The sequence below is a fragment of the Pseudorasbora parva genome, chromosome 1 (assembly GCF_024679245.1).
Source record: "Pseudorasbora parva isolate DD20220531a chromosome 1, ASM2467924v1, whole genome shotgun sequence".
Lineage (NCBI taxonomy): Eukaryota > Metazoa > Chordata > Actinopteri > Cypriniformes > Gobionidae > Pseudorasbora > Pseudorasbora parva.
This window is the reverse complement of record NC_090172.1, coordinates 19,978,603-19,995,060: the sequence shown is the minus strand read 5'-3', so window position 1 is coordinate 19,995,060 and position 16,458 is coordinate 19,978,603. Positions and strand designations below refer to the sequence as shown.

Here is a 16,458-nt window from a genome sequence, read left to right as displayed (position 1 = left end):
TGTACTTTATGACTGTAAATGGAGTTTACTGTGGTAGCCTACATTTGATGACAGAGTTTATTTGTGGTAGCCTACATTTGTTAATTTGTGTTTGGGTGAATTATACCTTATGAATATGCCTACTACAGCAAGTTGAGCATTGGATTAAACAACTCTATATCATGAATCCTATCATTTCTATCAACGATACATATCATCATATTTCTATATCGCGGTATATTGTTTAACGATATATTGTTACACCCCTATCTGTGACCAATCAGATTGTGTTGCTCAATGCCTGAAGCCAATCAGAGGCAGAGCTGCTGAAGATACTCGTCTGGCTGGCGCTAGCTCATTGCGGGAGGTTTGCAGTCTTTCAGGTGAAGTACAATGTTGCATTACATAATTTATTTAATAAAACACTGAGAGCGGAAAGTACATGGCTTATTCTTTACACCAGTTCAATTACGTCACAACGCAGCCTGACCTTGATGGTGATGATAAACAGTTTTGGAATAAAATGGCCTAACGTTACACAATCCTAAAAAGAACAGGAGAAAAAGTCCTGCTGTTTGGAGGTAAGTAATAAGTAAGACTAATGTAACTAAACGTGAATAAAAAGTTGTATGAACATGCACCTGACCTTATCTCTTGTATGGTCTGGTAATAGATGCTGTTCTTCACGAGTGTTTACTGTCAACTGTCTCTGATGATGTGTAAGCTGCCCTCAGACACAAGTGTACTGAGCAACTCATCAGAAAATGGAATATAATGTACGTTTTCGTACGTAATATAACGTATATAATACGTTGCGCAATAAACGTAATATAATACGCTTTCCAACATCTTCCGTGCTCATTTAATGAAAAACATAGTAAGTTAAATTTGCTTACCTTTGCTGAAACCATATGAAACATTAATAAAAACCGTTGGGCTTGTTTAATGAAATGTTTTTTAATTTAGCCTAGAAATCTAGACGCACCCTAGCAGCAGCATATCTAATCTGCCCCGAGTGTCGTCTAGCAAATCTCAATACACTTCTGAGCTGTAAAAGCCAAACTCTGGTCGGGCCAATCACATTGTGTAAAGAGTCCAGTGTTGCCACAGTTACTTTGAAAAAGTAATCTGATTACTGATTACTCCTTTAAAAAGTAACTTAGTTACTGTACAGATTACTTGATTTTAAAAGTAACTAAGTTAGATTACAAGTTACTTTATTAGTTACATTCACCAGTTGCCGACAACACCCCTGCCGCCTCAAAATAGAAATGATGACCGTTTTTGGCAACACACTTTATTGCATTTATGCCCGAGCCTGACGCCCCCGACTTTTTACGCCCCTTTTTTTAGGCTTCTCCTTCGTTTTATATTTATTTTAATAATTAAAATGAACAATGAGATGTGCTGGTGGAAACAACATGAGACCATGATAGCTTGCAAGATATGGCTCGCGCAGGGTTAAAGAGTCTGTTTCTTCAGTGCAGCTGCTAGAGTTATGGCCTTTTTACAACTGGTTCCTTCATTCATTTTCTCTGACCAGGTATCTATCTGATTGCGAAATGACAAGGAGTAGGCCTAAATGCCTTCCGAGAGTCTTTCGAGACGTATTTAATTCTGATCACTCAAACAAACCAATTCAGAAGGTGCATGAAAGCATTTCAAACTAAACCGGACAAATGTAAATATATCTGGTTGTTTAAACCACATGTGTAAATTTTACTCCTGGCAAATAATTAAAAAATGAATGTGTGAGAGCGTGTTATGTTGTAGTCAGATAGATATGATGGTGCAACTGCAACACCGCTTCAAATGAGTAAAGCAATTAAGCCAACGCATATGGCCGTAAATGAAACTTTAAAATAAGTCACACAAAACATAATCATCTTCAATATTAATTAATGAGACTAATGATCTTACCAGTGCTTAGGTCGCTCTCTCTCATATTGCGATCTTTGAATTTGAAATGGGCTGCTGAATAAAATGCTGGAATCTTTTGCTTTGATGTGAACTCCGTTAAATGAGCATATAGCGCGGGAATTGAAGATCGGATTTATATTAATTTTGCTGAAGTGTAAGGTAGGCTATAAGACAACCTGCATGTACTTTTTTTTTTTGTTTGTTTAGATTGTGTAGCCAGTTTCGTTTTTTTTTTAGCGCCATTGCAAAGAGTAGGATAGCCTATCAGCCTGCCTCAGCTCGTCAAAAATGCCTTTGTGGTGGTATAATAACTAGCCTACTTTGTTTTTAATGTCAAAGTAGTTATATTTCGTTTCGTTTCTTTATTAAGTTCATTTAGAAAAATGTTTAGAGCAATTTTTTGTTTGTTAAATTAAAGTTTTAATTGTTTTATGTGACGACCCAGTGAGTTAACCGCATGTTTAATAGCCTAGTCTCTCAAACCAACTCTTGAATTGTCTTGCCTATATAAACTTTAATTTAACAAACAAAAAATTGCTCTGAACATTTTTCTAAATTAGGTTAATAAAGAAATGAAACGAAAAATAACTACTTTGACATTAAAAACAAAACTGAACTATTTTAATGGCTGCAACAATGTAAAAAATAAAATAAATAAATAAAAAAACACGGGCTCCAGCCGGACTCGGGCTGAGAATTTTGATAAGCTGTCGTTTTTTACTAAGGAAAATGACTAAAATAGTAACTCACAGTGACTTGGATAAGTAACTTTAATCTGATTACTAGTTTGGAAATAGTAACGCGTTAGATTACTCGTTACTGGAAAAAGTAGTCAGATTAGAGTAACTGGCATCACTGATAGAGTCAGTGGGCGGGGCTTAACATAATGACGGCCGAGTTGCGTTTGCGTGCTACTCTTTCTTTTACTGTTTATTAGGGATGCGCGGTATACCGGTACTGGAAAAATACCGGTATATATTTTATTTAAAACGGTACGATATCATGATTTGGCACATTTCGGTATATGCTGCTTTTCCGAAGTTCACCGCTAGATGGCAGCGCGCTACCCAAACTGACCCGAAACAACCGGCAAATGTGACAACAACATAGACGGACAAAATGGATATAGCAGTTGAATCTCACTCAAGATGCCAAAAACGAATTAATAAAGAGAGGAGTAGAAGTGACATTTGTAATGACTTTGCTTATAAAACTGATGAAGAACCATCAGCCAAGAAGCATCTGTCACTATCCTGACTTTAAGACTTCTTAAGAGATCGACAGGTCAGTGAATCATTCAAACCATCTCATTTAGACATTTATTTTCTTTTTTCACTGATCAACGCACACACATAGCCTAACATAAGATCGAATATCACAATCTCCAGCGTTCGTTTCAACCGATGACATTTAGATCTCATTATATTTGCTCGCTTAGCCTACTATTGCACTATTTACATTCGCGTTAGACACAACCGCCTGTGTTTATGTGAATACTCACTAAAGACGGACATTTGTACATAATTCTGTGTATTTGACTGTTTAAGGAAACTTAATGTGTAATGTGCGAGCGTGACTAAGTGACAGGCGTGTGTGTGTGTGTGTGTGTGTGTGTGTCGTATGAGCTCATATCTCCTGTAAGTTAACTGTAATTACGAAATTCTATAACATCGCTTGCGTGTTCAAATGATTTCCGTTCTCCATCCCGAGACGAGCGTGAAATGTTGAATCGGATTATGCAGATTGCTTTAGTGTAGTGCGATGTCTTTTGAACCCAGAAGCAATTTGCTAATTTTGAGAGATTTTTGCTGAAATTATTTCCCACAAGAAAGTTTTCAAATGACTGATTTGATAAGCTTTGCTGATTAATTTACTAATAAACATTTGTGGTAATTTCCCACTTTATAAACTCAAAACTTGTATAATTGTTCTCATTCGCGTGCAATATACCCGCGCTAATATCAGACCTTGTGGTATCGATTTAATATCGGTACTTCGGTATTAGATTGTGGTACCGTACCGAAGCCAAAATTGTGGTATCGAGCCATCCCTACTGTTTATGGTGCTACTAGTAAACACAGAAACTGGTGAATGGCGGTCTTTCGAATGAAATTGACCGCGACTCTGGAAGACTTAAGCTTTTCTCTGAGAAAAGAACAAAGATGGCACTGAAGTCATTCTTAAGAAGGGAAGATGTGTTCTGAGTTTTGCTGACCGGATACGACGAAAGTTTAATCTGTTAATCTGATTCACCTTCTTTGCTCTGGTTGGTTGTAGCGCTGCTATCCAATTGCATGCTCGCTGTGCAGAGGGAGTTTGAAAGACAACAGTTTATCCCGTCCCTCAAATTGAGCCCTGTCAATGGTGAGGTTACAGACCAAACAACTTGATGTGGGTCTGGCTTGTCAGGCTAGACCCCTGCCAGTACGACTACGAGTTTTATAATAAAGCTTGCAAATTGAGCTCATGTCGAGTGATGCTTCATTATACTTACATTCAACCATATTGATTTGACTGCACTGACACTATTGGATGAGGACTGACCTGAGCTGATTGACGACTATGATTTACAAAATGAGAACTGTTTTCCTGCAGAACTGCTTTTACACATTAAATCAACTAATTTAACCCTTTTATTGTTGGCCCGCAGACACCCATTTGCAGTCTTTTGTCTAAATGTCTGGCGAGGATAACAGCTCAATTAATGCTACAATGTGCTCACTCGATGATCGTTTTACACCTTTGAGTGTATGAGACGCAATCCTCATTAATCTTTTGTTGTGATTATTTTGTTTATAAGTCAATTATAAGGCCAATAAAAAGCCTTAATGCCTGCTCAGTGGCCCATTAACAGCACCCAATCAATTTACAGTAGTCCACATATTTAGACCACCATCGAGTGTTTGTATTAGCTTCCTGTCGCAATATAATGGGGATTTCATTCACATAGTGATGTTAAAACTTTTTATATGGAGCTAATCGCTACACCTGTTAGCAGTCATAATGTAAACATCCATTATTGATATAAAATAGCCAAAATCAAATGGAAAATCGCACAAAAACCATATTCCATAGTTATCATGTGTTTATTACTTTCTTAGTTCCCGTGTAGAAATGTAGAATTGGGTCGTTCTTCACAGAGACAAAAAGAGGAAGTAAACACACAGGAGATCGTCATCTAGAGGGCAGGATTGAGTCATGTAAGATGATTGACAGCTCTAGACAACGAATGAGCACATGATGACTCGTATCTGATGCAAATCAGGAAGAGGAGAGACAGAGCGTAGTGATGAGAAGTTTGCTTCTTTCTGTGAACCGGTTCTTTTGGACAGTTTGCTTCAATGAACCAGTTTAAAAAAAGGATCATCGTTTTTTTACGTCCTTACGTAATGACGTCATTTCTATCATGAATAGACATTCAAACGCATTCATATTGTATTTTTAATCATAACTTAGTATAGTAATAATTGTCATCATCATCATTATCTTGAACACGTTTTTCCATTTATGTTTTGCAAAAGCACTCAATACAGCCACTGTCGTGCAACCTAGAGGTCGACCGATTCAGCGGTTTTGCTGATTAATCAGCACCGATAGCTGATTGGTGGAACAACCGGTTATCAGCAAAAATCAATCCCAATAGTTTTTCTGGTTTATGTGAGTTGCCGGAGCGACTGAGAAGGGTGCGCTGTCATTACACAGTAGCCTATGAGAGCTCTGAAAAGGGTTTGTGGCATTATATAGCACAAGAGTGACCTCTAGAGGCCAAATTAAAAAAAAACTATCACTGACGTTGTTTACATTCGTAACACGTGAGGCTCCGCGCTTCACAGCACATGCTGAACAGAGCTTGCCTGATGTGCTTTTAAAACACAGATATGTATGGCAAGCCGAATAGGTCAGAATTACGCTATAGATCTTCCTGCTTCGCTACTGTTCGGACGTTCTTGCTTACTGCTCCACGCTTTGCTCTATCGCTTCTATACTTTATCTTCATAATTTTAACTTCAGCAAATCAACACAGTGCTCAAATAACAAAGCTTGACTTCAACGATAAAACTAGAAACTCTGTTGACTGGATTACTGCAAAAAAAGTGGAAAATTTCATCCGACTAGCCTCCACACTGCCATCAGCTTACATTCCGGAAAGGGAAAGCACAGCTGCCTACATTCAAAAGGATAAGAAAATGCCTCTTCTAGCTAAGGAATCTTCTTGCTGCACAAACTGCCACAGACTTTTACAAAGGATTGCAGTTCTCGAAACAAAGTTATTTGCGGAACCACCAAACTGGACAAATCACTCAGCAGAGCTTCATCACGAACGTCCTCTGCACACTGCCGGTGAGTCCCATACATTTAGTGCTACTAAACAGGAAGAGAAACAAGAAACTGATCAACACACTAATCAATGGCAGAAACAGGGGGCAAGACCCAAACGCACTGGAGACATCAGATTGTCACAAGCTTCATATATTGCTGCCGTTGCACACTCTACCCCAGACACAAGGATTGCAAACACTAGTTTGCGACCACTATCTAGACATCTTGAATACAGATTTGAAGTATTAATGAATGCGGGTGAGGAATCCCTAAACCTGATGAATGTGATCGAACACGGATTAAATCACCCTACAGCTAACACTAATGCCAACAAGTGCTCAAGGTCGAGCAGACAGCGGCCCTCAGCTAAGAGCGCAGCCGAGCCAAGGACTCTGATTGTGGGTGACTCCACGGTCAGAAACATTAGCAGCAGAGATACAACTGCATGCTACTTTCCGCAAGCAACCATTTCTGATGTAAACAGGGAAATTGAGAACATTCTGATGAAACATAAGACTACAAATCGACTAATCATTCATTTTGGAAAGAACGATATTCAGAGAGCAGTCAGAACTCATTAAGTCAGATTTCAATGAACTTCTTGAAACGCTTAAAAAACTGAAAGTTCAGCCGTTCATCAGTGGACCACTACCAGCAAGAGGAACAAATAGATTCTCATGGTTGCTTGGGCTTAATACATGGCTGCAAAAAACCTGTAACATGAATGGAGTGAACTTCATTGACAACTTTAATCTCTTCTGGAGTCAGAGACAACTGTTTACAACAAATCGCCTCCATCCAAACAAACTTGGTGCAAGAGTGTTAAAGGACAATATTTATTTTTCCCTTCATCATCCTTCAGCTGTGTGTTTTAACCCACTCAACCTGATACAGAGTACCACATACATATGATACAGACGACCACAGGACTTCATTTCATCTCCTGAATGGACATGCAGTTGACCCATCCCACAAGGACAATGATAACACCACGCAGCTACAACAATTGCTCACGGACACACTCCTAGCTGAGCCCTGCCCACAGAGCTCACCACAGACAGACTGATGGATTAGAACTGCTCCAAGATTCAGCAGCCAAGGATGACTTTCTGGAAGATGGACAGCAAAGCCAGGAAAACATATTTCAGCTTCCGATAACACCAGAGCAACAGCCCCTCTCACCAGACATGTCCTTCCTCTCTCCAGCATCCCCGCATCTGAGCTTCTCAGAGAAAATGGAGGAACTGATTTTTGTTGGAACTAGACTATCACACTCGATTGCTGCGAGCCCCCAGATATCAACCAAAAAGCGTCGAGCACCACAACCACCAAAGCCTGTGGGCCCAGCTCCCCCTCCCCCTGTGAGATTTCTTTGGTCACAACGCCAGGGAACACACCCTCCTCTATCTGTTGTAGGTGAACTAAAAACAACTGATTCCAGCTCTCAGTGATGTCTTTTTTGGGTCCCCGCTATAATAACGAACTGTAACGGACTTTATCAAATGTTTACAGAAGAAGTGGGAACCCAGTGTGCCTGTGTCTTTCTCCATTTCTGTTCTGTTACGTGAAAGAAAGTCTAAGAACTTGTCTGCCCGTTTAGCAAACCAAAATAATCTGCTGCCTGTCACTTGTCAAATTAAGACTAATGTGTGTGTGTGTGGGGGGGGGGGATTAATACTGTTAAATTAGCACTTTTAAACATCGTTAACTTAAGAACAAATCATTTATAGTCAGCGACTTAATAACCACAAACAACCTAGATTTTTTGCTTCTAAATGAAACGTGGCTAGAAGAAAACTGTAGTGCAACAGTCCTCAATGAAACAGCCCCTCCTAACTTTACATTTATGAGTGTCTGCAGAGCTGTTAGGAGAGGTGGGGGTGTTGCGGCTCTTTTTAAAAAATGTCTATGAATGTAAGCAGATGTCATTTGGTGAATATTTGTCTTTAGAATATCTGGGTATTGTGTTAAAAGGTGCTCCACGCATCCTGCTTATCATTGTTTACAGGCCTCCAAAGTACTCTCCAGCCTTTATTGAGGAATTTACAGAACTGTTATCAATAATTTCCTCCGAGTTTGAATGTTTTGTGATTGCTGGGGATTTGAACATTTACATAGACAACGCATGTGGCGGAAAACAAAACTTGTAATCCATTATAACATCTATAAAGACAGCCTGTAGACAGTCTAATACACCCCCCCCCCCCCAATGTTTTGCTATTGCTGGTGTTAGGGGTTAACAGCTTATGACCCAGGACCAGTAGTGAAGAAATGAAGACAGAGTCAGGATTGCAATTAATTAAAAGAAAAATTTACTTAGAATTGTTTGCAGTTTCAAAAGCAGAAGCCAGCTTCAAGTCTCACAAGGAGTTCGTAGGCCGCGCTCCCTCTCTCACCGTCTCGTTGCCTCGCCCTATCTTATATATACAATTGTCCCAACAGTTATACCGTTTTCAAGGTCTTATCCACGTCATTACTGCAATGTGGATGGTTCTGATTGGCTCAGAGACAATGCACAGTCATGGTAAATTTCCACTCGAGTCAGTTAATCTGATGCACGTTTCCACTGACGTGTCACTTGTTGATGCTTTCACCCAGAATTAGGCCCGTAGTGACCTTCCAGATCTGGAGCAGGCGCCAGCTTGCCCAGAACAACAAGTCCACCCATCTCTCAGGGTGCCCATTGAACACCATTCTGATCTGTAACAGAATATTGCGCACATACACAGATACACAGTCTCTCCAAGGTTGGAGCTGATTAAGCTCCAGTTCTAACTAGTTCTTACCAAAACATACTGATAACATGTGCTTTCTTTCAGTGAGAGGGACACACAATAGTACAGGCAATATTCATCTTGATTCTTTAGTGTTTCAGTAAAAGGAAATATAAAAGGAATAAAATATAATAAATTAAATGAAAGACAAATCCATATTTCATATCTGGAAGCCGTGCTAAGTGAGCAAACGCTGTTACTCCACTCCTGACATGTTAGGGGTGTGTGATACCTCCAAAATCCAAACACATGACCTTGTTGCCAGTGTTTAGTGACACATCACACATCTCTAGGCCAGACCCTCAGTCACTCCTCAGAGACCAAATACACACTTTAGAAAACAAGAAACAAAGCAAAATCATAACTGGAAAGAAACATTATAATAATATAGGTAATATAGGAAGATAACTATTAATTAAGGTTTTGATTATGAAGTTATAGGATATAAATATATACAGGTATATTGAAGCGGCAGTGGATTTCAAAATCCCCCCTTCACTGGGGATTTTAACATTTACACAGACAAGGGTCTAAACATTTCATCGATTGTTATTAAGGATGTGGCACTGTCTGATCATTTCCGTATTTTCTTTGATATATCAATCTCTCCTGCCATTGAAACTAGATCTGTCTCTGTTAAAAAGAGATGCTTAAATGAGAACACTAATGTGCTGTTCATGAAGGCTTTATCTCTAACATCAAGCATATCTGCAGACTGTGTTGATTTTCTCCTTGACTCCTTTAACTCAAAAGTTAAGAGTGTAATTGATGATATTGCTCCTCTGAAAGTCAGGAAAAAGAGTGTCAAACAAAAGGCACCATGGAGAAAATCAACAGCAGTTCAAATAACGAAAAGACAATGCAGCAAATCTGAACGCATGTGGCGGAAGACAAAACTTGTAGTCCATTATAACATCTATAAAGACAGCCTTCATGCTTTTAATGGGGAACTAGGCAAAGCTAGACAGACCTTCTTCTCAAATATTATAAACAGAAACATTAAAAACACATGCACTCATTTTGCTACTGTAGACAGACTAACACCCCACCCCCCAAATTTTAAAAGACACAGTACAGCACCTTTAAACATCAACCTGCGCCCTTGAAGCACTCCCCACTTCTTTTTTTAAAAGTGTGTTTAACTGTTTAGAAGCAGATCTCCTAGAAGTGGTAAACTCCTCACTACTCTATGGGACTTTTCCAAACACCCTTAAACTGCAATAGTTAAGCCTTTTCTGAAAAAGAGAAATCTGGATAACTCCATGCTGAGTGAAGGGGGGATTCTGAAATCCACTGCCGCTTCAATATACCTGTATATATTTATATCCTAATTAACTTCATAATCAAAACCTTAACTAATATTTATCTTCCTATATTATTATAATGATTCTATCCAGTTATGATTTTGCTTTTAGATTCTTGTTTTCTAAAGTGTGTATTTAGTCTCTGAGGAATGACTGAGGGTCTGGCCTAGAGATGTGTGATGTATCACTAAACACTGGCAACAAGGTCGTGTGTTTAGATTTGAGGTATCACACACCCCTAACATGTCAGGAGTGCAGTAACAGGGTTTGCTCATTTAGCCCCGCTTCCAGAGATGAAATATGGATTTGTCTTTCATGTAATTTATTATGTTTTATTCATTTTATATTTCCTTTTACTGAAACACTAAAAAGTCAAGATGAATATTGCCTGTACTATTGTGTGTCCCTCTCACTGAAAGAAAGCACATGTTATCAGTATGTTTTGGTAAGAACTAGTTAGAACTGGAGCTTAATCAGCTCCAACCTTGGAGAGACTGTGTATCTGTGTATGTGTGTAACATTCTGTGTTACAGATCAGAATGGTGTACAATGGGCACCCTAAGAAATGGGTGGAGTTGCTGTTCTGGGCAAGCTGGCGCCTGCTCCAGATGTGAAAGGTCACTACGGGCCTAATTCCGGGGTGAAAGCGTCAACTAGTGACATGTCTATGGAAACGTGCATCAGATTAACTGACATGAGTGGAAATTTACCATGACTGTGCATTGTCTCTGAGCCAATCAGAACCATCCACATTGCAGTAATGACGTGGATAAGACCTTGAAAACGGTATAACTGTTGGGACAATTGTATATATAAGATAGGGCGAGGCAACGAGACGGTGAGAGAGGGAGCGCGGCCTACGAACTCCTTGTGAGACTTGAAGCTGGCTTCTGCTTTTGAAACTGCAAACAATTCTAAGTAAATTTTTCTTTTAATTAATTGCAATCCTGACTCTGTCTTCATTTCTTCACTATTGGTCCTGGGTCATAAGCTGTTAACCCCTAACATGAGCAACTACAGACCAATCTCAAACCTCCCCTTCATTGGCAAAATCATTGAAAAAGTTGTTTTCAATCAACTAAACAAATTCTTAAAACGGATACTTTGACAATTTTCAATCTGCTTTCCGACCGCATCACAGCACAGAGACAGCGCTCAAAGATTATAAATGATATTCGCTTAAATACTGATACAGGTAAAACATCAGTTCTGGTACAACTGTACCTCCGTGCTGCATTCGACACTGTTGACCACAACATACTTCTTGACAGGCTGGAAAACTGGGTCGGGCTTTCTGGGATGGTCCTAAAATGGTTCAGGTCATACTTAGAAGGGAGAGGTTATTATGTGAGTATAAGTAAGTATAGGTGATAAGTCTGAGTGGACATCCATGACATGCGTCCCACAAGGGTAAATTCTTGCACCACTACTATTCAACCTGTATATGCTGTCACTGAGCCAAATAATGAAAAATAACAAAGTTGCTTACCACAGCTATGCTGACGACACTCAGATCTACTTAGCACTATCACCTAATGACTATAGCCCCATTGACTCCTTGTGCAAATGCATTGATGAAGTTAACAATTGGATGTGCCAAAACTATCTTCAGTTAAACAAAGACAAAACTGAAATCAAAACATTTGGAAACAAAGATGAAACTCTCAAGGTGAATGCATATCTTGAGCCTAAAGGTCTGATAACAAAAAATCAAGTCAGGAATCTTCACTGTAACAAATTGCTGTAGTTTTTACAGCAAAACTTTACAGAATATTACTGTTTAAGCATTTTACAAGATGCAGCTGTAGTTCGCAATGCATTATGGGTAAATAATTGTTTTACAGTTGTTAACTGTATATTTCCATGTCAACTGTAATTCATTTACAAGAAGGAGGTGTTGTTTCTGTAGCTTATGCGTTTTCACAATAACTTACTGTGCTGTGGCATTATGGGATAGCGCAGGCATCGTTCAAATTTGAAATCCATATTGACTGGAGCAGCACGCAACCATTGAAGATTAGAGGCATTTTTCATAATTCCTGGTAAGTTCTAGAAGTATACTCTTATATTTATTTAATTTAATGTATAAGCAATATGTCACATCTTGCTAACATGACATTTAGAAGTTAAATGTAAAAGTTGTCAACGTCAATATGTTTCCCCATACATAATGTTTGGTTAGAAACGTAACGTCGTTTAACTTTAAGATTTTTCTTTCAGGAGCGAGGCTTTTTGACTCGGTAGCCTACCCCATAATGAGACGAAGACGAAGACGAACAAGGTAAAAACATAGACGAAAAACGACATTAATAGACATTATATAATATTATTTAACATGGATGAATAGGCTACTGCAGTTTATGGTTTCATTTCGCTATGTATTAATTTAAGTGAACTTCTTGTCGAGAGAGCACTCGTTCTCATATAATTTCAAATGAGAGGAGACAAAATGACGTGCGGTAAGCTTCAGCTGACGACAAACATAAGAAAATGCGATCAAAGCATGATTAAATAATGCATTCTCATTTCGCCAGTTTAATATTCTTATTGAGAACATTTAAAGTAGTGTTTAACTACATTTTAAAGTAAAACCCAATGCGAACGACTGTCATAGTATCTTTCTTTGGAAATAACTGACGAACAGCAAAATATGTGAAATTTCTACTTGGTTGTTCCCTTTTGTTAACTGTCCCATATCGATCTCAAATTAAAACCTACATGTAAATGAGAAATTGTGTCTGCACCATAGCAATAATATTCTGCTTCTACTCTATGCTATGTATCACTGTAACTAAACTGTATAATAATAAACATTATGCATTTTTCGGGAGTGTATTTTGATCTCATAATAGAAATGCATTAAAAATTCACACTATCTTTTTATTTGTTTTAGGTGCAAAGAACAGCAGATGATGTGGAGAAAAGTTTGACATTACACGTTTCTGAAACTTACTATATAGGTAGGCAATTGTAAATTATTATTAATTCTATTGTAAATCATTTGATAAGCTATTGGAGAACTAGGCAAAGCTAGACAGACCTTCTTCTCAAATATTATAAACAGAAACATTAACAACACACGCACTCATTTTGCTACTGTAGACAGACTAACACCCCACCCCCAAAATTTTAAAAGACACAGTACAGCACCTTTTTTAGATTACATTTTATATTGAAATACTACTGTTATATTGTAGGTTACATTATTGCTTTTATTTATTCATTTCAGGTGAACCCCACAGATGATGGCTATTCAAGGGTCAGGTGGTTGTGACTTCACATGTGACTTCCTCAGCTTTGTGGCTGGATTTATTTCAACTTCAGTCTGGTGTCCCGGGAGCAGGCATCTTTTGCACACTTGAATCTTTTTCAAAGGTAACATGCTTTACTTTACTACTTTTATTTCTAAAAAAGGTTACTTGGTTTGATTACTGGTACATTTAAATGTGTGTACTGTACGATAAACAGTTAGATCCCCCAAAAATTTAAATTCTGTCATTAATTACTCTCCCTCATGTCATTCCAAACCCGTAAGACTTTTGTTCATCTTCAGAACAAAAATTAAGATATTTTTGATGAAATGTGAGATCTTTCTGTCCCTCCATTGACAGTCAATAACTATCCCTTTCAAACTTTAGAAAGGTAGTAAAGACCTCATTAATGTATCCATGTGACTTCATCGGTTAAACCCTAATTTTATGAAGTGATGTAAGTGTAAGTTTGTTTGTGTATAAAAACATAATTTACCACTTTAAATTCATGTAACAACGTCCGCTCTCGTGTCAACACAACATGCATGCGTTGAGGTGCTCTCGTGAACATGCGTTGGAAAATAATATTTTGTATAATATTTTATTTTTGCACAAACAAAGCACTTGATTTGCTTAATACAATTCAGGCTAAACCACTGGAGTTATGGATTACTTTAATGATGTCTTAACTAACTTTCTGGACCTTGAAAGTGGTAGTTGTGTAGACTGTCAGTGGAGGGACATAAGCTCTCAGATTTCATCAAAAAATATCTTCATTTGTGTTCTGAAGATGATCATAAGACTTATAGTTTTGGAACGACATGAGGGTGAGTAAATGACAACATTTTCAATTTTGGGCTATCCATTTAACAGTACTTCATACATTAGTAGTGCAACAAATGCTGATGTATTGTATTTGTGGCATTTTGTGTTTGTATTTTATTGAGCTAGTTTTATTACTTTTTTGAAAAAATGTCTAAAGTTTTTTCTTATATTTTTGTGCAGATGTTTTGTTGGAATCACATCACTCACTGCCTGGAGCCAAGGAATCAGAGAGGAACAAGTCAAACCTCATGTGTTGCTCATGAAGGTTAATGAACTTTAAGTATGTATATATTAAGTTGTCTTTTGATGAAATATTCTTAGTTTAAAAGAAGATAAGCTCAAACAACAGAATTTGTGGAATAATGTTGATTTTAGCATTTATTTTAATGCTTTTCTTTAAAAAGAAAAGACGTTGCAGTGAATTTCAATAGGGTAAAAACTTTTTGATTGACTTTCATTTTTATTGAAAGTTAATATTCTTCTCAAAATATGTCTTAAAATGGTTGTAGTTATTTTTTACTTTGTGGTTATTTTGTAATACTATCTAATTTTTATAGTAAGATTTTAACAGTTTCAGAAGACTGAAATTGTTGCCTTGCAATGCCAGTTTTAATAAATGCACTGCCTTGCTGCTAGTTTTAATAAATATTTACTTGTAACACCCTTGACTTGGTTTTTTTTTCCATTGGTAAATGTATTCAGATAGTGTTTATTCTGCATTTAAATCAGCAATTTACCGTTTACTGTTAAAATTATTATTTTCATTATTTTTTAATGTTAAACTATTACAAACATCATCTTGGATTATGGGGTGTTTACAGGATTGTATTGGCAGCTTTAGTTGCCAGGTAAATACTGTACTTTTGTGAAATTACAAAAAAAAATGCTGTAAAAATATTTACAGGATTTTATTGGCAACTTTGTTGCCAGGTAAATACTGTACTTTAGTGAAAATACAAAATATTGCTGTAAAATAAAATACAAGTTTAATTCAATTTTACTGTAAAAAAACACTAAAAATTACTGTATTTCAAATACACTAATTAGCTGTAAACTGATTTGCAGTATTACACTGTAATCAATTTTACAGCAATAAATAACATTTTTACAGGATTTTATAGGCAACTTTTTTGCCAGTAAATTCCTGTAAATTCTACAGTACATTTTTTACAGTGTTGGTGTGATTTGAGTCAGACCTGAGTTTCAGTGGTCATGTCAAAACAATAACAAAATCGGCATACTATCATCTGAAAAATATTGCAAGAATTAGATGCTTTGTTTCCAGGCAAGACTTCGAGAAACTCGTTCATGCTTTCATCACCAGTAGGGTGCACTATTGTAATGGGCTTCTCAATGGCCTTCCCAAAAAGACCATTAAACAGCTGCAGCTCATACAGAACGCTGCTGCCAGGATTCTGAGCAGAACCCAAAAATATGACCATATCACACCAGTCCTCAGGTCTTTACACTGGCTTCCAGTTACAATTAGAATCGATTTTAAAGTACTATTACTTGTTTATAAAACTCTCAATGACCTAGGACCTAAATACATTGCAGATATGCTGATTAAATACAAACCAAACAGATCACTCAGATCAGCAGGATCAAGTGAGTTAGAAATACCAAGAGTTCACTCAAAGCAAGGAGAGTCTGCTTTTAGCTATTATGCCAGCCGCAGTTGGAACCAGCTTCCTGAACAGATAAGATGTGCTCCAACATTAGCCACATTCAAATCCAGACTCAAAACACATCTGCTTAGCTGTGCACTGTGCCACTGTACGTCCGACTAATTGCACCTTATCTTATCTATACATCATCTTTTTATTCTTTTTATAACTGTTTTAGTTTAACTTTGTTCTTATCTTTTGTTCATCATTTTATTATTTTTAATTCTCTTTACGACTGTATATTTATATTTCTTAAACATCTGTTGATTATTACTTTTGGTTAGGGCTGTCTGACTGGAAGAGATTGGAAAAGGAGAGCAGTGTGCTTCGCGTCATTCTGCTTGTGGTAGCAGAGAATGTAAAGAAGCAGACTCAAGAAAGGGGAGGCCCTGCGGGGCATTGGTAACGTCCCCTACAG

The 16,458-nt window shown here is 37.6% G+C and overlaps 1 protein-coding gene and 1 long non-coding RNA gene across 2 annotated transcripts in view; one reads left to right on the top strand and one right to left on the bottom strand.

The window, feature by feature from the left end:
* trmt44 (tRNA methyltransferase 44 homolog) overlaps nt 1–16,458 on the bottom strand; it is a 136,668-nt gene that overhangs the window by 23,945 nt on the left and 96,265 nt on the right. The window lies entirely within an intron of this gene.
* LOC137059360 (uncharacterized) lies at nt 12,263–14,705 on the top strand. Its single transcript, XR_010901029.1, has 4 exons — nt 12,263–12,578; nt 13,191–13,257; nt 13,527–13,672; nt 14,554–14,705. It is a non-coding gene; the product is annotated as an uncharacterized lncRNA (long non-coding RNA).